Source organism: Hypanus sabinus, chromosome 29 (genome assembly GCF_030144855.1).
Source record: "Hypanus sabinus isolate sHypSab1 chromosome 29, sHypSab1.hap1, whole genome shotgun sequence".
Lineage (NCBI taxonomy): Eukaryota > Metazoa > Chordata > Chondrichthyes > Myliobatiformes > Dasyatidae > Hypanus > Hypanus sabinus.
The window spans coordinates 41179182-41206126 of NC_082734.1; the positions used below are offsets into that span (position 1 = coordinate 41179182).

Genomic DNA, 26945 nt, shown 5'->3' on the forward strand with positions numbered 1-26945 from the left:
TCTCTTAGGCCGCATCCTTGGCATATCGAATAACGGCCAGTCATGAAACCCAAAGTACAGGTCCCATTCCCGCAAAGAACCAAAGTTAGTGTGTAACTCCAGGTTAGGGCCTTCAAAAGAACCCTGAAATGGGAAAATAGAGAGATTAGAGATAGAAATGGAGCAATTTGCGAAGATGCATACAAAGGAGTTACCGTTAGGTGCCATTGTCTCCTCCTAAGCTCCTCCTCCATTTATCGACAATAGCCAAAGATTAGCTTTATTTGTGACATATTAAAACACACAATGAAATGTGTTGTTTGTGTCAGTGACCAACACGGTCTGAGGATGTGCCGGAGGCAGCCCACGAGTGTTGCTATGCTTCTGGCGCCAACGCAGCGTGCCCACGACTCACTAACCCTAACCCATCTGACTTTGTGGAATGTGGGAGGAAACTGGAGCACCCGGAGGAAACCAACGTGGTCATGAGCAGAACATATAGCAGTGGGGAATTGAATTCTGATCGCTGGCATTAAGTTGTAAAGCATTACACTAACTGCTATGCTGCCGTGCTGTTGAGTGCTATGATGTCACAATCCCATGTGATGGTCTATACTTTGTGGTCTTCTGCCTTGCTTGTCAACCTTTTTGTGTTAAGGTCAAATCAGCTAGCCTATCACACCTTCCTTCCTCCCTGTCCTCACCCAGCTTGACTTCCCTATTGGAGGTAGAGTCGTGGAAAAGTATAGCACAGAAAGAGGCCCTTCAGGCCATCTAGTCTGTGCTGAACCATTTAAACTACCTACTACAATTGACCAGCACCTGGTCCATACCCCTATCATCCATGTACCTAACCAAATTTCACTTGCACTGGCACCTCGTTCCATACTCTCACAACCCTCTGAGTGAAGCAGTTTCCCTTAATTGTTTCACCTCTCACACTTAGCCCATGACCTGTGGTTGTCTTAATCATTACAGGTTTAATACTACTACTAATACAGTAGACATGTATTAGTCATGTCTACTGTACATGGAAACACGTGGTAAACCACATCGTTTGTATCAGTGACCAACACGGATCGAGATGTGCATGGGGTAGCCTGCAAGTGTTTTCATACTTAGCATGCCTGAGAATTAGTAACCCTTACTAACCTGTGTTTCTTTGGAATGTGGGAGGAAAACAGAGCGCCCAGAGGAAACCCGTGTGGTCAGAGAGAGAACGTACAAACTTGACAGCAGCAGGAATTGAAGGACATTCAATCCATGGACATTCATCCACATTGCTCTCCTAAGGGGACATCGCTGTACGTCTCACGTCTGCAAACGACCACCTGGATGTTGCACAATGTTTCTGGGACGACGTTCTCTGGACAGATGAGACAAAGGACACTATACATCAAACCCAAAATCTCATCCCAACTGTGAAGCACTGTGGAAGGAACATCGTAGTTTGGGGTTGCTTTGCTGCCTCAGAGCCTGGACAGTTTGCAATCATTGAGGAACAGAGAATTCAAAATTGTGTCAAGACATTTTAAGGAGAGTGTCAGGGAAGTAGTCCATCACCACGAAGCTAACGTGCTGGTTTTAATCTCTATATCTGTTTCATTTTTCTTACCTGCTGCAGTCTCAGACTGGTTTTCAGATTCATATTCACTTATTATTCACACATACTTAGAAACATTCAGAGAAGTGTGTCATTTACATCCCAGCACCAACACAACATGCCCACAATGTTCAGCAGAACAGCAAAATGAACCTCTCTTCTCCCAGCCGTTCAACCCCATTCCAGGTCTCCATTCTCCATGGAGTCGCAGCTATGGACTCACAAGCTCACAGACCTCGTTGTTTAAACCCTCGTGAGCTCAGGGGCTGTGTGGAGCTTGTACATTCCCTCCGTGAGTGTTTCTACACTCTCCTCCGTAGAGAGAGTTCCTGGGAGTTCACATCACGAATGAATTCATCTGGTCCCTTACCATCACCTCCCTGAACAAGAAGGCACAGCAGCACCTCCCCTTACTGAGGAGATTGAAGCAAGTGAGGCTCCCACTCTCCACCCCATCTTAACTGCATTTTAGAGGAGCACCATTGAGAGCATCCTGTCAAGCTGCATCTCTATCAGGTACGAGGGACCCTACAAAGGACTGTGAACAGCTGAGAGGATCATAGGGGTCTCCCTACCATCCATCTGGGACAATTATCAGGAGCGCTGCATACACAGTGTTATTAAGGATCCCACCCATCCATCCAGCATCCCCTTTGACTTTCTACCATCAGGCAGGAGACTCTGATGCATAAAGACAAGAACAGTCAGGATGGGAAACAGTTTCTTCCCTCAGGCCATTAGGCTTCTGAACTCCCTGCCGCACGCATTCGAAGTGTCACTGGTTGATCTGTTCTGTACCTGACAGTATTTACCAGACTTTACTTTGTTTACTTGTGCACAGTTCATTTGTAGATTTTATCCTTACCTTCACATTATCGTGTTTGACGTGTACTTACACCCTGGTTCAGACAAGCGTCGTCGCATTTGATTACATGTACATATATAGCTAAATGACAATAAACTCGACTTGACCGTGTACATTTCCTCCTGGTGCTCCAGTTCATCGGGTTAGGGTCAGTACATCGTGGCCATGGTATGTTGTGTTGTGAGACCCGTGGGATGCAACGACACATTTCACCCTATGTGTCAATACTGCCGACAAATAAAGCTGACCTTTACCTTTAAAGAATAAAGTTTGATTCGTGTTAAATGGGGGGAAGGGTGGGGGTCGATGCTCAGCTCAGACTAGATGGACCAAAGAGCCTGTTTCCATTAGATCTCCCTGAAAGATCCAGAGTTGGCAGGACTAAATCCTAGTGTCGCACCAGATTTTGGATCTCCTGCAAGTAAATAAATACTCCACTGGAATAGGAAAGCATCCCTGAAGAATAAAATGGCATTGCTGCCTGCTCGTCATTTTCCTTCTCTGGATATCTTCATTTTCCCGGTATAGAAGGACTTGTAAACGCAGGGAAAGGTCGTTGGATGTTTCGGAGCCCTCATAATGAAACCTCTATGACAACATAAAATCAGATTGATGCGTGGAGTTGTCATCGTATAACGTGAATCTGGTTAACTGGCCCTGTGCCTCTTGATATTCACATTTAAAGCAATTAAGAAAATTAAATTGAAGTTTTTTTATTCCTAATGGCCCAGTGTTACTCACAACAGCATCTAGGAAATATTAAGTTATCTACTGATTTCTGGTGAGTGGGAATCTATATCTTCTTGCAACAACTGTGGCTGAGTGGGTACACATTTATCACCTGAAGATCTGGGAGGTTTAACAGTACATACAAAGCTTAAGAGACAGCACTACCATGTTGGAGTGCCTGGCCTTGAAAAGCCTAGGGAGAGTGGATGTGGAGAGGATGGTTCCTATAACAGGGGTGGGGGTCTAGGACCAGAGGGCACAGCCTCAGAATAGAAGGACATCCCTTTAGAACAGAGATGAGGAGGAATTTCCTTAGCCAGAAGTGGCAAATCTGTGGAATTCATTGCCACAGCCAGCTGTGGAGGCCAAATCATTGGGAATATTTAAAGCAGATGTTAATAGGTTCTTGGTTAGTAAGGGCTTCAAAGGTTACAGGGAAGGGGAGAAGATAGAAAAAAAAAGGATCAGCCATGATTGAATAGTGGAGCAGACTCGATGGGCCAAATGGCCTAATTTTGCTCCTATGTCTTATGGTCTTATAACTGACAAAATACAGTGGATTCTGGTTGATTGGGACACGTCAAGACCAGTACATTTTGTGTCTGCCAATAAATGGCTACCCCAATTAGCTGAAGTTTCATGGAAATAGTTAAAAATTATAAAAAAGGCAAACTGAGTAACAAATTATGTATTTAAATGCAATACAGAACAAATTATAATACTACAGTACCATAAAACTGTGAAGGAGGAATTCATCCATGTTTGCAATGAACAAAATCATCACAGACACCTAGTTCAGATGATGGACTGCCTTCATACAGTGCTATCGACAATTACATCCTCCAAATCTTCATTATAATTGTAATATTCAAGATGGTTGTTGATACCTTCAAATACTTTGTAGTTACTGACTTGTTGAAGTAGTGAAATAGTTTCATTTTCACTCCTGTTTCTGACATCTGAATGCCTGAAACCGTGGTGAATAAAACAGTTAATTGCTGTAATGCTTGTTTCTCACCAACTATCAGAGACAAAAATCACTGCATTTTCTACACAAACACACACCAACTGATGCTATTTACAAACTATTCCCTCTCGCCACGGTGTAGCATCAAATGGCTACACAAGTGCGAGTTGGAACCTGTTCAACAGTCTCCTGCTCCACAGTGTCCTAAATGAACAAAGGGAATTCCAGATACTTTCTCAAGTAGCTTTTGGTCTTTCAGAATTGTCGCAAATATGTGGCTGGCCCAATTAACTGATGGCCTAATTAACCAGAATCCACGATGGCTTCACCTATCACGTTTTAGCCATCTACCTTCCCCTCCCACCACTGTCTTTTCTCCTGGAGTCTCTCCCCTTCCTTTCAGTCCTGGCTTGAAACTTCAAACTGTTTACTCATTTCCATAGATGCTGCCTGATCTGCCGAGTTCCTCCAGCATTTTCTGTGTGTTGTTTATTGGCATTCAACCATATGCGTGTACACCCCAGTCAAAACACTACTACTCTGGACCAAGGTGTACAACGCAGTATATATAACTCACAAACACATAAAGTAACATCTTCTTATAATGTAATACTGTATGGTACACAAGTATAAACTTTAATACTATATGCACATGCAACTATATAGGGTTTTGTAATGCACAAACATAAATATTATTTTAATCCGTATGTATGTGTATCTATATAGCATCTAGAAAAGAATATAATGTACATGTATAAGTTTAAAATTGTTGCATATGTACCTGTATAATAGAATTTTATAATGTAACACATTCAATAAACATACACATAAAACATTATCCTACAGTATAACATGCTACATGTTAACATATTAACTAGTAAGAGCTACATATTAACATAGTAATAGTAAAGCATCAGACTGTTGAGAACAAAGCACCAACAAGATGGCCTATCTCCGCCTCCAATTATGGCGGCGGCGCTGCGCAGCGTGGGATGCAGGAGGACCGTGGCGGAAGCGCGGAGCAGGTTGGGATACAGGAGGACCGTGGCGGGCGGACATGTTGTGCGAGCAGAGCCGGAGCGAGTGAGCAAGTGTAAATAGCAACGGAGGCGGCGGCGAGCCGGGGGACGACTGACGCTTCAACCACTTTTTCTAACTCGAGCCGCTGGCTGCTTCGCTCATACTTTTTTCACGTCAACTCTATTTTATTTCTCTTTCTTTACGGGGGAAGATCTCGCCCCCTCCCTCGAGGCCCAGCGGAAATAGGTCAATCCCCGGACTTTCCCGAAGAGCGTAGCCGAGTCAGAAGGGCGAGCCGTGCGGGGTGAGTTGCGGAGGTGGAGGCCGAAGGAATCAGACAGGCGCCCAATGCAGCTTCTCGGCGGCAGGTTACTTTGCATTTCACCATCTCCATTCAGCAAGAAGCACGTTCGTTCCCGTCTGGCGCTGGGCAGCCCCCACTCATACTGAGTCGAAGTAAGTTAACTTGTTGGAATTCACTCCATTTCGGCAGAGCCGGCGCCGCAGACCACTCACTGCTTCGGCTCTGCGCTTTTAACTTCTTAGAGTGTATGATCTGGTCTTTATTTAAAGTGGAAATTAATTACAAAAATAAAATATTAATTGCATTTAAAACACACAAAATGTTGGGGAGCTGCCGAGCTCTATAGATCGAACAATTTTCTGTCCTAACGCTCATGCTTCATCAGTAATTCCTGAAAATATGGGCGCCTGTTGGTTGGGTCACTGATGTTAGCGATACGGAAAGGAATAATGATCAGTATTTGCATAGAGCGTTCCACCTCAAGGGGTCTGAAACTGTATCTCACCGAACGAGGTACTTTTGCAACGTTGTTGCTGGCTGATGAAGGAGGTGCAACAGTTATCAGTGTATAGCAATAATGACTGAAATTAAAACAAACACTTCACCCAACATCTGTGAAGAAAAAAACTAGTTTGTTTCAGTCTGTGCTCCTGAAGCAAGTCATCAACCTGAAATATAAATCCTTCTCTCTTTCTGCAGAATCTGCCTGATCTACATATTTCCAGCATTTTCCTTTTGCTCTTTTTTTTCGGATTTTCTGGCATCTGCATTTTATTTTTTTTCCTTTCGTGATACTTGGATCTTCTGATGATTGAGGGCTAGGCCAGTGAGGAAGTACCCCTTTTGAAGAGGAAAATTCAGTGGACGTTCAGGTTCTTGATGTCTGCTGTTAGGGTGTTGGCTGTGTGTGGGATTGGGCTCAGCTTTGATATCATCCATATTATTCCCTTTGAAGCAGAAAATGAATCTCAGGGTGACATATGTACTTTGATAATACATTTCCTTTGAATTTTCAACTTTGAGAGAAATTTGTAAGAATGGCAAATTAGTTTTAAACATAGGCAAAAGTCTATGTTGATTGTATTTAGACTCCAAGTCGAGTCATTGAGTTCAAAAGTCAGGAAGTTATGTTGCAGCTTTATAAAACTATAGTTAGGTCACATCTGGAGTATTGCATATTCTGGTCATCACATTATAGGGAGAATGTTGAGGCTTTGGAGAGGGTGCAGAAGAGAATGTTGCTTGGATTAGAGAGCATGTGTAAAACGAGAGGTTAGACAAATTTGGGTCGTCTTCTCTGAAGAGGCAGGGACTGAGAGACCTGATAGAGGTTTATAAGATTATAAATGGCATAGATAACACAGACAGAGAGTCCAAGAGTTAAAATGTCAAACACCAGAGGGCATCCATTTGAGGTGAGAGAGAGTAATTTCAAAGGAGATGTAAGGGGGAAGTTTCTTATACAAGAGCGGTGGGTGCTTGGTCTGGTTATAGCAGCAGAGTGTTAATGCAGGAAAGGTCTTTCTTAACTCAGTGGGTAGTGATGGTGTGAAACTGGTAGGGTTAGTTGTGAAAATGAAATGGAATTGAGTAGGTAGTTAAGGGCAATAAACTTTCAGGGATAGAGCATGCAGATGTTTGGGATTATTGTCCAGAGAGCTACTGTAACTCGATGAGCCTTTTGGCCTTTGTAACTGTTAAGTCGCCTGACTTCCATGTTCAAGTAGAATTTAACACTGGTTGTGATTCCTCGACCAGGTAGCAGCTTTGCAGAGAGATGCAGACTAAAAAAGTTCAGATGAAAATTCACTTGCCCGGAGAATCAGCTTTTGTTTCTAACATGAGAATTTGCCAATGCTGAAAATCTCGACCAACTTGTATAAAGTGCTGGAGAAACTCAGCAAATCAGACAATATTTGTGGAGGGGAATAAACAATTGATGTTTTGGGCTGAGACCCTTCATCAGAACTGGATGCACAATTCTACTTCCTACGAGCATCCAGCCCTGATGAAGGGTCTCGGTCCACAACATCAACCCCATTCCACTCCATAGCTGCTGAGTTGCCCCAGCACTTTGTGTATGTGCCTCTTCCGTTTCTGTCCACAGATGTGCCTGGTGAGTGCAATGCTTAGAGCTTTTCCTGTTTTTATTTCTGATTTTCACCATTTGTATCTTTTTCTACAGATATTTAAGTGTTTGGATATAAGCAATTAATTGTTAGGGTAAGGTATTAGAAGTTATCTGTGGTGCTGCTTTGGTAACAGGGATGCTGAAAACCTGAAATGAAAGCACAGTAGCGTATTTGTTAATGGTTCAATTATGGTGATGTCTATAAGAAAGTTTGTACATTCTTCCTATGTACATGTGGGTTTCTTCCAAGTGCTCTGGTTTCCTCCCACAGTCCAAAGTTGTGCCCATTGGTAGGCTAATTGTAAATTGTGCCGTGATTAGGCTGGTGTTAAATGAGTGGGCTGCTGAGCCGTGTGGCTTGATGGGCCAGAAGGGCCATTCTAAATAAAGTAAGTACTCAACATATCAAACAAGGAGTTTCCGATTTATCTTTCAGAATGATTCTGGTAACAGTTTATTTAATTTAAGCATTTATTCTGTGTCTGCCTCCAGATGCCTTTTCATTTTCAGTTTTAGTTCTCTGGACTTGTACGAGACAAGTTTGTCTTTTTGGGGGAAGTAAACATGAAAAATTAGTAATGTGCTTGAGTTCATCAAAGCTCTCATGTAAGGTGTTACTTTTAATACCCTGAGCAGTTTCTTCCTTGTTGCATTGGAGTTTATTCCAGACACTTATCAATGAGTTTTAAAAAAATATTTTCCTTATGTATGATAAATGTCTGATGTTTCAATCTATTCTGTAACTATAAAAGTAGTGTACAGATTCTGTACAGGTTAGCATTATTCACAGATACATGGCTTTAAAGTATACATTTCTTTAGTGATTGAAATTTGTTTAATGGAATTGAACCTGTTTTCTTTCAGATGTCAGTAGTATGGGAAAAGTAATAAAGTTGTGTGTCATTACTGGCATATGTTACACATTCCCTTTTTATAACCACAATCCAGCGATCTTTACTGGCAATTTTCCAGTTTGTACTTGAAATATGTTCGATATCAACAGTAATATAGAATCTCCATTAGTCTTCAGCTAGGCACCACCTACAGTGAGAAAAGGAAACCTTTGACCCTGTGGAGCGTTTATCTAGTTGATAGTTGAATCATCAAAAATTAAATAGACTGAGGTGAATTCTAAGATTTCCCTTTGTCAATTAATCTTGATAATTAGTGGCCTCCTTTCTCACTCATCTGTTCTCAATTCATTGCATAAGATTTGTTTCTTAAATAGATTCAAGTGTAGAAATGTGACGCTTGGTTGAATATGGCATTCTCTGTTGGTGGATCCTCTAGTGACTGTATATGCCGATTCGGGATCCATACGTTCTGCTGCAATGCGTGCAAGAGTAAGTGGTGACTGTGGTTAGTGGTTAGATCTTTCGGTTGTTCAGTCTCTCCTTTCACAGCTGGCACTTGGACTTGAGGTTCTGGAGGACACAGAATGTGTACAGTAATAATTCAATATCAGGGAAGAGGTGAGAACATGTTTGCAAAAAAAAGGATAAACAATGAAGAGATTGAGAACAAGATGGACAGAGCACACTGTGTACATAGAGTGTTTGATGTGTGAAAGGTTATTTGGGTTAGAATGACATAGCTTCACAGATTACTTGAAGCTCTGCAGTATTTTGTCTGTCCATGCATGTCATCATTTTTGGTGAGCCCATTGTGTTCAACAACAAAAAAAAGATGTAATGCGCTAAACAAGTGGCAAGAGAAGTTAGTTCCTGAGCTGTAGGCCAGAAAACATGATACTTGACTCCTAATGAAGGGTCTTAGCCCAAAATGTTGAATGTTTATCCCTTTCATTCATGTTGCTTGACCTGCTGAGTTCCTCCAGTATTTTGTATGTGTTACTCTGGATTTTCAGCACCTGCAGAATCTCCCATGGACTTGACTATTGAGTAGAATTTACTGTTCAGTACTATTTCTGAGAACCTTAATGTTACTCCATCAGAGAACGCTGCACTTTGAGGGTGCTTTGCTGCACCTGAGAGTGCGTTCCCATCCTTTTTTGCCCATCTGATGTTAAAGGTGCCATTGGAGCTTGTCTGCTTACTTAATAAAAAAAAGTGAACTTTTTTATAGTTGCTGACAACTTGGCAAGATATGATTCAGTCTGGTTATCTTATTTACACTGCTACAGTTTCATTCATGGTAAAGGAAATGTCATTACTGTGTGACAATTTGTTGGCTTTGATATTGCTAGAACGTTAGCTTGCTCAGAAGGCGCACAAATCTTGGTATTGTCTGCAAATTTACTACCCACCCATCTATATTTTCATCTCGCACATAGAAACATAGAAAACCTACAGCACAATACAGGCCCTTTGGCCCACAAAGCTGTGCCAAACATATCCTTACCTTAGAACTACCTAGGCTTACCCATAGCCCTCTATTTTTCTAAACTCTATGTATCCATCCAGGAGTCTCTTAAAAGACCCTATCATTTCCACCTCCACCACCATGCCTGGCAGCTAATTCCACACACTCACCACTCTGCGTAAAAAACACTTACTCCTGACATCTCCTCTGTACCTACTTCCAAGCACATTAAAACTGTGCCCTCTTGTGCTAGCCATTTTAGTCCTGGGAAAAAGCCTCTGACTATCCACATGATCAATGCCTCTCATTATCTTGTACACCTCTATCAGGTCACCTTCATCCTCCATTGCTCCAAAGAGAAAAGGCCAAGTTCACTCAGCCTGTTCTCATAAGGCATGCTCCCCAATCCAGGCAACATCCTTGTAAGTCTCCTCCGCACCCTTTCTATGGTTTCCACATCCTTCCTGTAGTCAGGCAACCAGAACTGAGCACAGTACTCCAAGTGGGGTCTGACCAGGGTCCTATATAGCTGCAACATTACCTCTCGGCTCTTAAGCTCAATCCCACGATTGATGAAGGCCAATGCACCATGTGCCTTCTTAACCACAGAGTCGACCTGCGTAGCAGCTTTGAGTGTCCAATGCACTTAGACCCCAAGATCCCTCTGATCCTCCACACTGCCAAGAGTCTTGCCATTAATATTATATTCTGCCATCATATTTGACCTACCGAAATGAACCACCTCACACTTACCTGGGTTGAACTCCATCTGCCACTTCTCAGCCCAGTTTTTCATCCTGTCAATGTCCTGCTGTAACCTCTGACAGCCCTCCACTCTATCTACAACACCCCCAACCTTTGTGTCATCAGTAGACTTACTAACCCATCCCTCTACTTTCTCATTCAGGTCATTTATAGAAATCACAAGGAGTAGAGGTCCCAGAACAGATCCGTAAGGCATACCAGTGACCACCAGCCTCCATGCAGAATATGACCCATCTACAACCACTCTTTGCCTTCTGTGGGCAAGCCAGTTCTGGATCCACAAAGCAATGTCCCCTTGGATCCCATGCCTCCGTACTTTCTCAATAAGTCGTGCATGGGGTACCCTATCAAATGCCTTGCTGAAATCCATATACACAACATCTACGGCTCTACCTTCATCAATGTGTTTCGTCACATCCTCAAAAAATTCAGTCAAGCTTGTAAGGCATGACCTGCCTTTGACAAAGCCATACTGACTATTCCTAATCATATTAGGCCTCTCCAAATGTTCATAAATCCTGCCTCTCAGGATCTTCTCCATCACTTATATATATTACTAACAGCAGAGGTCCCAGCACAGATCCCTGCGGAATTCCACTAATTACAGACCTCTAGCTTGAATAACTCCCTTCAACCACTACCTTCTGTCTTCTACATGCAAGCCAGTTCTGAATCCACATAACCAATTTACAATTGATCCCATGCATCTTAATCTTCTGGATTAGCCTCCTAAGAGGGACTTTGTCAAGTGCCTTACTAAAATCCATGTAGACCTGCCACGCACAAAGCCATGCTGGCACATCCTAATTAGGTCACTGGTTTCTAAATGCTCGTATATCCTATCCCTAAGAATTTTTTCCAGCAGTTTCCCTACAACTAGCATGAGACTCACCATTCTATAGTTCCCAGGATTTTTCCTTGTTCACTTCTTAAATAGAGATGCAACTTAAGCCTGTCCTCTGGGACCTGGTCTGTGGTTAGAGAGGACATGAAGATACAAGGGCCGAACAATCTCATCTCTTGTCTCCTTCAATATCCTGGGGTAATTCCCATTGGGCCCTGTGCACTTATCCACCTTAGCACTCAATAGGAAGCCCAACACTTCCTCCTCCTTGACCTCTAAATGCCCTAATTACTTATACACTCAGCACTGATCTCCTGGTCCTCCATATCTTTTTTCTTGGTAAACGCTGAAGCAAAGTACTCATTAAGCACCTGATACATATTCTCTGCATCCAAGCAAATGTCCCCCTCCCCGCCCACCCACCCACCCAGTTATCCCCTTAATCTTGATGTATGTGCAGACTGCCTTGGGATTCACTTTAATCCTTCTTGCCAAGGACTTTTCATGGCCCCTCCTGGCTTTCCTAATTCTCTTCTTTAGTTCTTCTCTGGCTTCTTTATACTCATGTTTCCTTGTTTAATCCAAATTCTGAAGTTTTTTTTTCCCACATACTTTTACTTTTTCTTGATGAAATTCATCACCCCTCTGGATATACAAGGTTTTCAGACCTTTCCAGCTCTGTCCTTCTAGTGGGAACATTGGTAAATGATTGTGATAGGAAGAAATGGGTCTTATTCAAAGAATTGTTAATGCTCAAGTGATTACTTAAAGTTCAACCTACCATCTTCTGATGGAAATTTGAGGAGATCCTTCCTAAGATGTGCTTATAGAGTCTGATTATTCCAGGGAATGTTGGGGAACAGCATTAATTAAGCTCTGTGCAGATTTTAATAGCTGCTGAAATTTCATATATACTACTGCTTCTGAGAAGAATGCTACATATTCTTGATCTGATCTACCAGGAAAAGTTTTTTTTTTGCTGAGGATAGTTTTATTTGATATGGTGGTCTGTCTGAGTGGTGGTGAACTGTGTATTTGTGATCCAGTGGTGTGTTTGTGCTTGCTGGATTGTCTAGGCAACCAGTGAAAAGAGGATCCCAGTCTTTAGTCAAATGTGATATTCAGGAAGTTGTATTTGAACCCAAAGCTTATAGCCCAAGACGAGGACTCTTGCTGATAATCTGTGAATACATGCAGATACAAGTATCCCAAGGACTAAATTGAGTTTGTTTGAGACTCATTTATTAATCACATGTATATCGAAACACACAGTGAAATGAATCGTTTATGTTAACAACCTAAGGATATGCTGGGGCAGCCTGCAAGTTCTCGTTCGTTCTCTCTCTCTCTCTCTCTCTCTCACTCTCACTCACACTCACACTCGCACTCACACACACACACACACACACACACACACACACACACACACACACACACACACACACACACAGTCACTGTCATTGATTTGTGCAGTATGCTTTACCCTTTAAGTGTAAAGAGAATGACCAGTTCAAGTTCAAGCTTGTATGGATTCTCAACACTTTGTGTTTCTCCTTACCTAGTCTTAACTATCACCTGCCTGTTTCTCCTTCCCACCCCACCTCCCACCTTTTTATTCTGCTTTCTTCCCTTTTATTTTCCGGTCCTGATGAAGGGTCTCAGTCCAAAATATTGACTATAGATGCTGCCAGACCCACTGAGTGTGTGGAACATTTAGTTCATGTTGCTGAAGTTTTCCAGCATCTGCAGAATGTCGTGTTTACCAGAGTCTCTGTGTCTCCCCTGGAATGAGGAGCTGTGAATCTTGCGCAATAGGTTATCGTCCTCTCACTGACTTGGTGTAATGGCTTCCAGCGAATGCTGCTAAGGTGGACTGCCACAGTTTGACTAATTTGCAGCATTCCAATTTTAGGTGTACTGTGTGATTTGAAATCTGGGGATACTGTGAAAGTAGCATAGTATTATTCTGCATTGTAAAGTGTACACTTTACTCTTTCTGCATTTCTCCCTCTCCACCTCAGGAAAATGACTGCCAAGTGTGGTAGTACAACATGCTTTGAGTGTTACCTCAATCTTTTTAGGGAAAGGTTAACCACAATAAGTACACTTGGAATGATGTCAACTCCACCTACCTGTTTTTTCTTGGTGATTTTTATTATTTTATGTCAATTTGCAGTGCGGAGCAGGCCCAGTGAGCTGCACTGCCCAGCAGCCAGCTATTTACAGCACAATTTACAACGACCAGCTAACCTACTCACCTACTCACCAGTATAACCTTGGGTGGAGACCGGAGCACCTGGAGGAAACCCACACACTCATGTACAAACTTTCTTACAGAGGATGCTGGAATTGAATTCTGATTACTGTGGCACTCAGTCTGTAGTTCTTTCTTTGAGTATCTTCTGGATCAAAAACACTTAAATACTAGTCTCTCCTCCCTACACCATGTCCATATCCCTCCATCTGTGCGCTTAGCCTCTAATGTATTTGCCTCTACCACCATACTAGGCATTTACGATTCTCTGAGGAAAAAAACTTACCTCTCACATCCCCTTGAATCTGCCCCCTCTTTCTTTCGATGCATGCCCTCTAGTACTAGAAATTTCAACCCTGCAAACATACACTGTCTACTCTTTCTATACCTCTCACAATCTATCAGATCTCTCTTGAGCCTCTGACACTCCAGAGAAAACAACCCAAGTTTATCCAGCTTCTTGTAATAGCACATGCCCTCCTGGTAAACCTGTTCTGTACTCTCTGCAAAGCCTCAACATCCTTCCCATGGGGGGGGGGGGTGCTTCCAGAACTGTACGCAATAGTCCAGATGTGGCCTAACCAGAGTTCTATAAAGTTGCAACATAATTACCTGACTTTTGAAGTCATTGCCTTGACTAATAAAAACAAGCATTCAATAAGCCACCTTATTGACCTGTGTAGCCACTTTCAAGGAGTTGTGAAATTGGATCTCAAGGTCTCTATGCTCGGCAACACTGTTAAGGATCTTGCCCTCAACTGTGGACTGTCTCCTTGCATTTGCTCTACCGAGGTGCAACACATCACATTTGTCTGGGTTAAACTCCATCTGCCATTTCCCAGTCCATATCTGCAACTAATCTATATCATGCTGTATTTTTTGCCAGTATTCTATACTATCCACAACTGCACAAATCGTGGTAACATCCGCAAATTTTCTAACCCACCCATCTATATTTATATTACGAACAGCAGAGGTCCCAGTGCAGATCCCTGCGGAACTCCACTAATTACAGTCCTCCAGCTTGAATAAGTTCCTTCAGCCACTACACTGTCTTTTATGCACAAGCCAGTTTTGAATCCGAACAGCCAATTTGCCACTGATCCCATACATCTTACTTTTCTGTATGAGCCTCCCACGAGGGACTTAGTCAAATGTCTTACTAAAATCCATGTAGACAACATCTACTGCCTTATCCTCATCAATCTCTCTTGTCATCTTGTCAAAAAAACTCAAACAAGTTGGTAAGACATGACCTGCCACGTACAAAGCTATGCTTGCTCTTCCTAATTAGGGTTTCCAAATGCTCATATATCCTATCCCTAAGAATTTTCTCCAGCAGTTTCACTACAACGAGCGTTCTATAGTTTCCAGGATTTTCCCTTGTTCCCTTCTTAAACAGAGATGCGACATTAACCACTTGCCAGTCCTCTGGGACCTGGTCTGTGGCTAGAGAGGACACGAAGATACAGGTCAAAGGACCAGCAATGTTGTCTCTTGCCTCCTGGGGTAAGTCCCATCAGGCCCTGGGGACTTATCCACCTAACTTCAAGATTCAGGATTCAAAGATTCAAAAACTTTATTGTCATTCTAACCGTACATCAGCTCTGCAGGGTAGAATGAGACAGCATTTCCCAGGAGCAGTGCAATCATAACATAACAAACGCAACACTAAATAATACACATAACAATAAATAGTAAAACACAACAGCCACATGTCAGTTAAAAACAAGTTATAAGTGTCCAGTGCAAGTTAAAAGTGTCCAAAGCAGAGTCAGGTAGAGCAGCTATTTAGCAGTCTGACTGCCTGTGGGAGGAAGCTGTTTAGTAGCCTTGTGGTTTTAGTTTTGATGCTCCTGTAACATTTACCTGATGGCAGAAGAACAAACAGTTCATGGAGAGGGTGTGAGGGGTCTTTAATGATGTACGGTGTCTTCTGGAGGCATCGACTCTGAAAGTCTTGGACAGAAGGTAGGGAGACCCCAATAGCCTTCTCTGCTCCCCTAACCACCCTCTGCTAGGCTTTTTGTCAGTAGCACTGCAACTGAAGTACCAGGTTGTGATGCAAAAGGTCAGCACACTCTCAACCACGCCTCTGTAGAATGTAGTTAAGATGTTAGTGGGGAGTGATGCTTGTTTAAGCTTCCTTAAAAAGTACAATCTCTGCTGGGCTCGTTTCACAATCCCAGTGGTGTTCTGGACCAGGTGAGATTGTCCGAGATCTGCACCCCAAGGAACTTGATGTTTTCCACTCTCTCCGCTGTGGAGCGGCTGATGCTGAGGGGTGTGTGCTCAGGCTGAGACCGTATGAAATCGACAATCATCTTCTTGGTTTTGGTGACATTAAGCATCAAGTTGTTGTCACTGCACCAGCTCTCTAGGTGTTTGATCTCCTCCCTGTACATTGTTTCATCATTTTTGCTGATGAACTTGTGTGTTCTTCAGTATTTCCAACATCTGCAGAATCTCTTGTGCAGAGAAATATGAAGTATTGTCGTTCAGGTGTCACCTCATCATTTTCTTGGGTCTTCACACTGCATGGCAGTATCTGTTGATTAGCAGATCTGCCAAGCCATCTGTTAGCTTTTCATTGTATCCTATTTAAGTCTATACAGGAAACAGTTTGCTTAAGAATGAATTTGGTATGGAACTTTGTAGGTAGTGGATATGTAGCTAAAACTGTTCAGTCAATGATGGTATTTTTCAAGTTGAGGTATATTGTTTTCCTTTCTTCTGAGTTAACTGATTACTGATCGTATAGGAGTCTTGACGAGTCATGTGTGAAGAATAGCAAAATCTGAATATGTTCTTTCTCCATCGTTGCTGTTGAGTGGGAATATTTAGGCACCGGATGAGCTACAAGTTGGATGTGGTTGACTCTGCCACTTAGAGTTGAGGTCTCAGGATAAAGAACGCCAAGTTGACAGGAGGGTGACGGTACTTCAGCAGGGTTCAATAATTACATGGCAGAAAATAGCTGGAATAAATGTTCCCAGATCAGCTGCACTCCAGCTTGTGTAAATCTTCCTCTTACATTCCCCCGCCCCCCCCCCTCCCACCAGCCATGCTTTGTTTGTGTAATGTTACCAAATAACCTTGGTAACCATGTAATCACACACTTCTTACAGTATCCACTATATCTAAAGTAGAACATTCTTGGCACAGGGCACTCCTCTTCAGTGGCATGTTGCCAAAATTGGTAACTATGTAACATTGCCTCATCTGCTGCAGCATTTTGGTCTGTAATTTCCCTGGGCTGGGACTATCATCTGAATAACTTTGGAATTAAAGCTCTGCCTGCTCCATTAATAAACAAGATAATGACTAGACATTTATTTTGAAGCAACCCCTGTACTAAATAACATTCTTGGATATTTGGATGTTGAAGGGGGTTAGTTGACTGCCTGGACTGTTCACAGGGCAGGGCCTTTGGCCCACAATGTTGTGCTGAACTTTTAACATCAATCTAACCCTTCCTACATATCGTCCAGTTTTATACCATCCATGTGCCTATCTAAGAATCTTTTAAGTGTCTCTAATGTAATTAATTACCTCTACCACCTCCCTGGCTGGGTGTTCCAAACGCTACTCTTGTGTGTTTTTAAAAGAAAACAACTTGCCTCTGACATCTCCTCATTTACTTTATCACTTTAAAATCGTGCCCCCTCATAATAGCCACCTGGGAAGTTTATCTGGCTATCCACTTGATTTAACCTTCTTTTCATCTTGTATACCTCTGTCAAGTCATCCTCCTCCTCTCCAACCTCTCCAGAAAGATAAGCTTGCTCAACCTATTTTCATAAGACATGCATTCTAATCTAGGCAGCATCCTGGTAAATCTCCTCTGCACCCTCTCTAAAGCTTCCACATCCTTCCAAAATGAGGTGACCAGGACTGAACACGATATTCACTGTTTTATAGAGCTACAATGTTACCTCATGGCCTTCGAACTCTGTCCCCACATTAATGAAGGCCAATATACCATATCACTTCTTAACAACCCTGTTAATTTGTGTGACAACTGTGATGGGTGGGTGTTCACTTCAAGATCTGTCTGTTCCTCCACACTGCAAAAACTCCTGCTATTAACCCTATATTCTGCCTTTGAATTTGACCTTCCAAAGTGAATCACTTCACATTTTCAGGGTTGAACTCCTTCTGTCACTCCTCAGCCCAGCTCTGTATCCCATTGTAACCTGTGACAACTTTCTGTACTCTCCATAACTCCATCAACCTTTGTGTCATCTGCAAACCAACTTACCCACCCTAGAACTTTCTCATCTAAGTCAGTACTCTGACTGAGTCTCCACCACCTTCCTTGGGAAGAAAATATGGTAAAGGAGGCTCTCGCCATCTCAGCAATGAATGGCCAATTTGCTTTGAAACTGTGACCTCTGGTTCTAAACAACCCTATCTGCATTTTCCATGTCAAGAATATTTATGATTCATTGCGATCACCTCTTGTCTCTTATTCATCAGGTGAATATTAATGTTGGTATTGGTATTATCCCAACGTAGGATGATCTTTGCAGTCAGGAATTAACCCTTCTTACCCTCCCATTTTCTCAGGTTGAATGGGGTAAACACGTGACGTATTGGGTTAAATGCATGAATGATTCAGATCAGATTCAGATTCAGTTTATTGTCATTTAGAAACCACAAATGTGATGCAGTTAAAAAATAAGACCACGTTCCTCCAGAATGATATCACAAAAGCATATGACAAAACAGACTACATTAGAAAATCCACGTAACGTTTGGCAATCCCCAATCCAGAGTCCGGAGATGCTGCTGCGTAATAATATTGCGCTACCGTCTTAGTGCGTTCCCCGGAAAGGAGCTCCAAATCCTCCAGACAAACAAGACCAAAAACTGAAGCTCCAAGACCTGCACAAAACCATATAGTTACAACAGTGCAAATAATAGCATAATTGATAAAAGACAGACAATGGGCACAGTAAAAATAGTCCAAAGGTGTTAAAGGACTATAAGTTCAAAGGAAATCACCACACAAGTCCCCAGGGTCCCTACAGACTCACCATCCCACGCCAGCGGCAGAGGGGAATACTCCCGCTATGGACTTCCACGGCGTTGCCGGACTCAGCCTCGCAGACCAGCACACACCGAAAGCAACCTGACCGCAGCGGACTCCGAGTCCGTAGAACCTCCGAGCCGATGACCATCCCCTCCGGCACAGCTTCTCCAAGCACCATCCTCTGCCGAGCATATTAAAACAGCCCCGCTAACGGCCATCGGCAACGCAATCCCAAGGACAAGGGGCCTGTTCTCACCAGCAGAGTCCCGGACCTCACAGCAGCAGCAGCAACGAAGAAGGTCTTCCTGGAGATTTCCCGATGTTCCCCCATGCTCCCACGTCCATCTTCAATCGATTATGATTGCACATGGCACCCCACTTCACAAATAACAGATAATCAGGTCCGGAGTAGCCACTGCAAGCTGCGTCGCGCTGCCATCTTGGAAATGAGCCTAATCTGTCGGAAGAATGTGTCAGCATTAGATTTGTAGAGGAAATCAGATTTGTCATTGAACTGAGCAAGCTTAATGCAGACAGATGAAAAAAATTATGGCTCACAAATGTAAACAAATTAAGATGAGATTCAGTTGATGAGTTCCTCCAGCATTTTGTGTGTGTTACTTTAGACAAGCATGGCAGGGTGGGTGGTGTGTCACAGCTAATGGAAAGCAACATGTTCCATATCCACAGTAAGTACCTGCATTTGGGTCAGGAACTTTAGCTCAGAGTTGAGGTTGGACACTGCAGTACAACAGGGAAAGGGATGCTTCCTCAACAGTTTGTTTCAGGAGGCAGTCATGTTCCTTGATTAAATTCAGACTATGAGGCCAGGAAGGGGCCTTGGAGATAGTAGGGTAGGAGCCAGCAGCTAGACTTTCTTGCAGCTTGTGCAGATTAGAACAGAGACTTCAGGGAGAATGAACATACTCAGCACTGTGGAAAATTAATTCAAGCTGGAGGGCAAACAACACTGGTTGTGTTAGGGACAAAATAGATCGCCTGCCTGCTGAGAGTTCTTCCATCATTTTGTGGGTGCTACTCAGGATTTCCAGCATCTGTTCAATCTCTTGTGTTTATGATTTGCTACCCCACTGTGAAGTGTCTTCAAGGTACAGTGTGCCTATCCTGAAGAAGTTTAAATCTTTTTCTTGGGAGTTCAGTGAGACCCTCTCTCACAGCTGCCCTCTGGTCTTTGCTGCTCTGTCTATCACCTGCCAGCTTGCACTCCTCTCCTTCCCACCTTTTCTTATTCTAGCATCTTCCCTCTTCCCTTCCAGTCCTGATGAAATGGTCTCAGTCTGAAATGTTGACTGTTTTTTCCTCTCCATAGATACAGCCTGACCAGCTAAGTTCCTCCAGCATTTTGTGTGAGTTAAGCTGTTCTCTGCAGCATGTAAACCCCTAAGGCGGCATGGTCTGCCTAATGCCAGAGTTGAGATCTTCTGTACAGGACTGTACCTGAAGTAGGAGCAAAAGGCCCAGATGTGGTCCATGTGGGAGCTAATGACATGGATTGGATTAAGGAATATAACCAGTTGCAATCCGAATTAGAAAGAATTACAATGCAAAACTGCACAGGGGGAAGAAGAACAGAGCTTTGGATGTGTGGCACAAAGATTTGTGTGGGGTGGAAAGTTTCAGACGCTGCTAATCCAAAATGAAAACAAAATGCTCCAAGTATTTAGCAGGTCACATGATCATCAACCTGCAAATTGAACCCCGTTTCTCTCATTGTAGATTTATGTTAACCAGATGTTCAATCTCAGTATTTTCAGTTTCAATGTAGAAGCATTTGTGTTTTGACACCAATACGGGTTTTAACAAAAAGCTGTTCTATCAAGGTTGTTTTCACTTAACTTGGGTTGGGACCAATTATCCAAGCAAATATAATAAATATTGTTTTAGATAAGACCTTAAACTAACTAGTTGAAAATGATAGGTGTTTCTCTTGATGGGAGACTAGGAAGAACAGGGCAAATCTTTAAGATTGCAATTTAGACAATGCTAACCAATGAAAGTGGATGGCATGATAGTGTAATGCTATCAAACAGTAGCAGCAACCTGGGTTTAATTCCCCTACTTGTCTGTAAGAAGTTTGTACGTTATCCCCATGATCATGTGGGTTTCCTCCAGATGCTCTATTTTCCATTCATATTCCAAAGACATGTTAATTTGTCACGGGTATAATTGGCCTGTGTCTCTAAATTTAAAAAGAAATCTTTCAGCAAATGGTAGAGCTTGAAAATGTAAGAATATATTTAAATCAGAGCGGGGGAAAATAGTAAATAGGCAAAAATTGAACTCACTTTTTCCAAATGCAAACACCATTCAAAATAAAGTAGATAAATTTACTTGGCAGATGTCATTCAATGTGAATAAATGTGAAGTTATCCACTTTGGAAGCAGGAACAAGAGGGCAGAGTATTGTCTGAACGGTGTAGAGTTAGGTAAGGGAGAAATGCAAAGAGACCTAGGAGTCCTAGTTCATCAGTCAATGAAGGTGGATGTGCAAGTGCAACAGGCAGTGAAGAGGGCAAATGGAATGTTGGCCTTTATTACAAGGGGAATTGAGTACAAGAGCAAGGATGTTCTTTTGCATTTGTACAGGGCCCTGGTGAGACCACACCTGGAATATTGTGTACAGTTTTGGTCTCCAGGTTCAAGGAAGGACATTCTGGCAATTGAGGAAGTGCAGCGTAGATTCACTAGGTTGATTCCTGGGATGGCAGGGCTGTCTTACGTGGAGAGATTGGGCTTGTACACGCAGGAGTTGAGGAGATTGAGAGGGGATCTGATTGAAACGTTTAAGATAATTAAAGGATTTGATAGGATTGAGGCAGGAAATATGTTCCAGATGTTGGGAGAGTCCAGTACCAGAGGGCATAGATTGAGAATAAGAGGTCAGTTATTTAAAACTGAGTTGAAGAAGAGCTTCTTCTCCCAGAGAGTTGTGGAGGTGTGGAATGCACTGCCTTGGAAGACGGTGGAGGCCAATTCTCTGGATGCTTTCAAGAAGGAGCTAGATAGATATCTGATGGATAGAGGAATCAAGGGATATGGGGACAAGGCAGGGACTGGGTATTGATAGTGAATGATCAGCCATGATCTCAGAATGGCGGTGCAGACTCGAGGGGCCGAATGGTCTACTTCTGCACCTATTGTCTATTGTCTAAATTGGCGCCACAAATAGGTGTCTCTGGATATTACAAAATATGTTTTGAAGAGAGGCAGGCTGGAAATGGAGGTTTTGATAATAAAGTTAAATGAAATACAAATAAAGCTAATCTTGTGGTGTTCCTGATTACAGTCAGCCCTCCTTATTTGCGAGTGATTGGTTCCGAGACCCCTCGTGGATACCAGAAATCATGGATGCTCAAGTCCCTTATTCAACCTGTCTCAATGCGGTGGACATTAGGACCCGGCGTCAGAGCTCTGAATCCACAGTGTTTCTGTTCACAAAATTAATCACGATCTCTATTGAAAATAAAGTGGAAATAATAAAGCGTTCGGAAAGAGCTGAAACGCCATCGGTCATTGGAAAAGCGTTAGGCTACGTTGATCAACGATCGGAACAATTTTAAAGTATAAAGTGAGAAAGGCTCTGCCCTGATGAAAGCTACAATTACTACTAAGCAACGCAGTGGTTTAATTATTGGGTTTTGGGGTTTTGAGTTCTGGGTTCTATTCTCACTACTGCCTGGAAGGAGTTACCACATTCTCCTCCTGACTGCATGGATTTATTCCAGGTGCTTCGGATCTTTTCACTCCCCCCCCCCCCCCAACAAAGACATATGGGTTGGTAGGATAATAGATCATTGGTCTTGGGTTGCATTAAATCAGGGGGTTGCTGGGTGGTGCGGCTGAAAGTGCAGGAAGGGCCTAAACTTAAATAAATTAAGAAAATGGAGGAGAAATTCGGGCTGTTTGATAGCATAGTGTAACACTATTACAGAACCAGCGACCCAGGTTCAGTTTGTTCACATAACTGCGTAGATTTTTGCTGGGTGGTTTGGTTTGCCTGCACATTCCAAAGACATACTGGTTCATAGAAACATAAAAAACCTACAGCACAATACAGACCCTTCGGCCCACAAAGTTGTGCCAAACATATCCTTACCTTAGAAATTACTAGGCTTACCTATAGCTCTCTATTTTACTAAGCTCCATGTACCTATCTAAAAGCTTCTTAAAAGACCCTATCCTATCCGCCTCCACCACTGTTGCCAGCAGCCCATTCCATGCACTCACCACTCTCTGAGTAGAAAACTTACTCCTGACATCTCCTCTGTACCTACTCCCCAGCACCTTAAACCTGTGTCCTCTTGTGGCAACCATTTCAGCCCTGGGAAAAAGCCTCTGACTGTCCACACGATCAATGCCTCTCATCATCTTGTACACCTCTGTCAGGTCACCTCTCATCCTCCTTCGCTCCAAGTATAAAAGGCAGAGTTCACTCGACCTATTTTTATAAGTCATGCTCCCCAATCCGGGCAACATCCTTGTAAACCTCCTGTGCATCCTTTCTATGGTTTCCACATCCTTCCTGTGGTGAGGTGACCAGAACTGAGCACAGTACTCCAAGTGGGGTCTGACCAGGGTCCTATATAGCTGCAACATTACGTCTTGGCTCCTAAATTAGGTTTGTGGGTTAATTGGTCACATGAGTGTAATTGGACAGAATGAACTCATTGGGCCAAAAGGGCTATTACCGTGCTTTATCTCTAAATAAATAAAATTAATTATTCCTTGCATTCAAAGACAGAGAAAACCTCCTGAGAGTGACACCTAAACTAAATGAGACATTGACATTAATAAAATGTTTTAACTGAATTAATTTCTCATTAAATTTTGCAACCTGATTGCAACCCAACATTTTAAAAAAGGTGCCTTTGGAAATGGGATGCACTGTCATTTTTTTAAATCTCCCATTATTCAAGAACAAAGGGATGGAAGAAAGATTGAAGATCAGAGATTAGCTTTGTTTGTCATATGTACATTGCAACATACAGTAAAATGATTGTTTGAGACAGCAGTCTACAGTCAGAGGATGTGCTGGGGGTGGGGGGGGGGGGGGTCGCCCACAAGTGTCGCCATGCTTCTGTTGCCAATATAGCATACTCACAATGATAAAGTTAAAGGGAATTGGGGGATTCTCAGATTCCTATAAATAATGGGTTAAGTACCAACTACGTCTGTGTATTTTGTGAGTGACTGCAGTGTGTTTGAATGTCTCACAGCTGCTTCTTTGAAGCAAGGTAAGGGTTGAAGTTCATACAGATCCACATAAGATGTCTCCTGATTTTTCACACCTTTTGGTTTAGACGAAAGGTGGTACCTGATGGAAATTAGACAGGACATCCCTTTCTTAATTAAAGCATAAATTGGTGAATGTTCTTATCTTTTTAATTAAGTTTTGGCTCCAGCAAACCATGTAGGACATTCCTTTCTTTAATTAAAGTGGCTGGAGTGTCTATCGAACTGATTGTTCTTTTGTGTCAGTGGCCTTATGAATTGTAACAATTCTGGAAGTTGAACAGTGAACTCGTTGAACCACTGGAGGGATGAGAACACTTCTCCCCTGATGTTGGGACCAAGTTCACTTGCTGGCTGAGCTCAAAGAAATAAACGGGTGAAAAGATAAGTAATGGTTCTTTTTCTGCTGTCATTATTTGGTCTGGCGTTTTTAAAGTATACAGCAATTTACTAACCCTAATCTGGACGTCTTTGGAATGTGGTAAGAAACCCATGTGGTCATTGGGAAAACGTACAAACTCTACAGATGGCAGCAGGGATCAACCTCCCGATCAGTAATCACTAAAACCGTAAAGCAATTGCACTAACTGGTATACTATAATGCTGTCCATTATTTGAACCCACTTAAAATGATACCATTCATTCTAGTGCTTCTCCTTATGGGCCACATTATTCCCTGATTTTAAAAACAAAGTGGGGAACCACAGTTCAGCTAGCTGACATCAGTACGAGGGAATATGTTTGAATACATTATTAAGCAGATGGTAGTTCAGCCTTAAAAATTGGACAGGAACAGCATGGATTTATGAATGCATTTTATAAACTTGTTAATGTTTTGCGATTCTAACTTGCAGAATAGATATGGGAGAACCGGTGAATGTGGTAATTTAGATATTCAGGAGCCCTTTGGTAAAATTAAGGGACTGTAGAGTGACTAAGTTGTATGTGAGCATAGTTTAATAAACAGTAAACAATGAGGGTGAACAGGTCAGCTTTGAATTGACAAACAGACTTACAGGATGTTGTAGATGTCCCACTATCTCAATTTTCTGGTAATAGGTGGTGTGGGGAAGATGCAGTGAAGCTTTGTGTGAAGAGGGAGATGGAATTTAGAAAGACGTGAGGTAATCTGTTTTGTTAGGGGACAAAGATAAGAAATTGGACTCTTTAAACAATAATGAGAGGTGATAAGGTGTTCAGAGGCACTTGGGTATCCTTGTACATGAATTTTTGGTTATAACACAGTTGGAGAGTTGTTTTGGTTAGGACAATGGGGAGCTCTGTGGGTGGGTGGGGTTAGATCATGGAGGAAGTTAAAAAGTTGGCACAACATCTGGGTCTATTGTGCTGCACTGTTTCTGAGTCACTGAAAAGTAACTTGCAGGTATGCCAAAGGGAAGGTCCATGATATGTTGGCCCTCATTACAAGAGGGCTTGAAGGGTAAAACAAGTCTTACTGAATTGTTTTGGGACTCCGGTGATATTACATACAGAGCTGGTCACCCTACCTAAGAAAGGCTGTGTTTGTCTAAGAGGGAATACAGTATTCAATGACAGTGTACTTAATCATTCTTGGGATGGTGGTTTGTCCTGTGCCAAGGACTTAGCCCGGATTTTATGGAGTTGACGCACAGATGTTATTCCTCCTGGCTTCTGGTGTCCACTACACAAAAGTTTGTTGAGACGTGGGTTGCGACTCCCAGTACTGACTCTTCCTGCTGACAAATGTACGGTCTCTGGTAAATCAAACCAGAGATCTCAGAGCAAGATTGTTATACCAGAGGGGACACTAAGACTTGTTGTGTTTTTTGTGTCGCGGAGACTCTGATGACCCTGCCATTCTGGACTCAGTGATAGAGCTCGATGGCTTCACAATTCACTGCCAAGACGGAACTGCTGAGTTTTCAAAGGCAGAGGAGGTGATGTATAATCAACTCATTGTGGTGTACAAATGTGGCAGTGCTGTCCCAGTCCTACTCATCCAACCTGGACCATCTTGCAATCAAGTGTCATCCATTTTATCTGCTTCAGGAGTTTTCAGCTATCATCTTGGTAGTGGTGTACATCCCACCTCGGGTCAGTGTCAAACAGACTCTAGATGAACTGTGCGACATAGTTAACAGATATGAAACAGTGCACACTGATGCCACCTTGAGAAAATCTCTAAATAATTATTACCAACAATTCACTTGTAATGCCAGACTACCCAGCACGGTGGACCACTGTTATACAACCATCATCAACGCCATGCCATCCCACGCCAACACTTTGGAAAGTCGCTACCTGGTTGTTCTTCAATTCTGAGTATAGGCAGAAACTGAAGGCTGAAGCACCACTAGTGAGGACTGAGAAGGTATGGACGAGGGAGGTGCAAGAGCACTTAAAGGACTGCTTTGGGTCGGGGTACTGAACTGTGTTCAGGGATTCACCTTCAAGTCTGAATGAGTACACCACAATTGTCACTGACTTCATTAAAATCTGTGCCTACAAGAGCATACTGTATTTATGAGAATCAATAGCTGTGGATGAACCAGGAGGTCCTTGGCCTGATGAGGGCTAGATCCAACAGTTCTAAGTGAGGTTAGAAGCTGAATCAGATGCACGTCAACTCTGGCAGGGTTTGCAGGCCATTACTTCCTACAAAGTGAAACTTAACATTATGAATGGCAGTGATGTTTCACTCCTAGATGAGCTCAATGCCTTTTATGCACGTTTTGAAAAGGAGAATAAACCTACAGCTATGGGGATCCCTGCAGCACCAGGTGACCCTGTTATCTCTGTCTCGGAGGTCAACGTCAGATTATCTTTTAAGAGGGTGAACCCTCACATGGTCACAGGCACTGATGCTGTACTTAGTAGGGTTCTGAAGACCCA

General features: G+C 42.7%; 1 protein-coding gene across 2 annotated transcripts in view; it reads left to right on the plus strand.

Annotated features, from left to right (window-relative positions):
- The first annotated feature begins 5162 nt into the window (after nucleotides 1-5162).
- Nucleotides 5163-26945, plus strand: part of LOC132383261 (serine/threonine-protein phosphatase 6 regulatory subunit 3-like) — a 212668-nt gene continuing 190885 nt past the window's right edge. For both annotated transcript variants that reach the window (XM_059954219.1, XM_059954220.1), the window contains exon 1: nucleotides 5163-5619. The gene's annotated coding sequence lies outside the window, so the exon portion shown is untranslated. The remainder of the gene's footprint in view (nucleotides 5620-26945) is intronic.